The following is a 1,501-nucleotide window of genomic DNA, read 5'->3' on the forward strand; positions in this document are numbered from 1 at the left end:
CTCCTTCTCCTTCTTCTTTTTTGTCTAACCTGGCACAAAACAACAACTGAAGTACTGTCCACACTACTCCACCATACTCATACTTCCTACATCCCTTCACACTGAGTGAGTGCCACCACTTTTTCATGCACTTGATCAATGACTGCTGGTAGCCAACACCAACCCAGCCAGTGATCAACTGCTCTACATGAACAATAAACAAAGAACTGCACACACATCCATCCCCTATCACATCCTCCATAAGACAAGTGGTGAGTACCTAAGTGCTGCCAAAGTAGTGAGGAGAGTAGCATACCCACCTCACCTACTCAGATATAACAACAAAAACAAGAACTGGGCAAACCCTGCAACATATAATTACCAATTAAATACAAATGTAACAGCACTAGAATATCTTGGACACAGTGTTGTTGTTGTTGTTGTCAGATGCCCTTGTGTTGTCTCTGACTCATAGTGACCCTATACACAGCAGAACAAAACACTGCCTGGTCCTATGCCAGCCTCACTATCATTTCTAAGGAGGGGGAAGAAAGAGAAAAGGAAAAACAAAATGGAAAGGAAAAAGAAAAATAGTAGAAGGGAACAAATAAAGATAAAAGTAAATCAAGAAAAAGAAAACAGGGAAGGTAAAAGGAAAAAGAAAAGAAAGGAGAAAACAATGGGGGGAGTAGTATCTGGTAGGCACTTTTGTCAGTCAAGGATATAGCAAGGAGACAATAGACACCTAAACATTGTTGGAGACAACAGACACTTCATTCCACACAAAGAAATAAGACATGGTGGAACAAATAAGTGACTACAATACAAAGCCAGAAAACTTTCCTGAGGAAGAAATGGCATTAGAACTACCTGATAAGGAATTCAAAAGAATTGTGTTTAGGTACTTTCAACAGATTGAGAAAAAGATCAATAAAAACACAGTTAAAATCAAGGAAAACACAGACAAAACTTTAGAATAATTCAGACATACAATATAAGAACAATTTGACAAAAGAAATAGAAAATTAGGAACTATACAAAAACAACAAATTGAAATCTGAAAGATTAATACTAAGATTTCAGAAATAGATAATACACTGAAAGGACACAGGAGCTGAAATGAAGAAGACAGAATAGTGAGACTGAAGACAAATCTCTCAGTACTAATATGTTAGAGGAACAATAAGAAAAAAAAAGTGAAAAAATTTAAGAATTCTGTGGGATACCATGAAGAAAAATAACTTACATGTGATTGGAATTCCAGAAAATGAAGGCACACACATACAAAAGCACAGAGAGAGCATTCCTAATTCCCATTGTCATGAAAGATGAGATAATAACCATCCAATAACCTGACCTAACCCCAAATAAGATAAACCTTAAAAGAAAATCACCAAGACATATAATCAAACTTTCAAAAACTAAAGACAAATAAATAATCATGAAAATAGCTCAGGAAAAACAAAAATTACCTAAAAAAGACCAGTAACCACTAGTGGGTCTGTAAAATGTTGCAACTATT

Source organism: Orycteropus afer, unplaced genomic scaffold, assembly GCF_000298275.1.
Source record: "Orycteropus afer afer isolate SDZICR_OR568_19922 unplaced genomic scaffold, OryAfe1.0 scaffold00024, whole genome shotgun sequence".
In the NCBI taxonomy this organism is placed as follows: Eukaryota; Metazoa; Chordata; class Mammalia; order Tubulidentata; family Orycteropodidae; genus Orycteropus; species Orycteropus afer.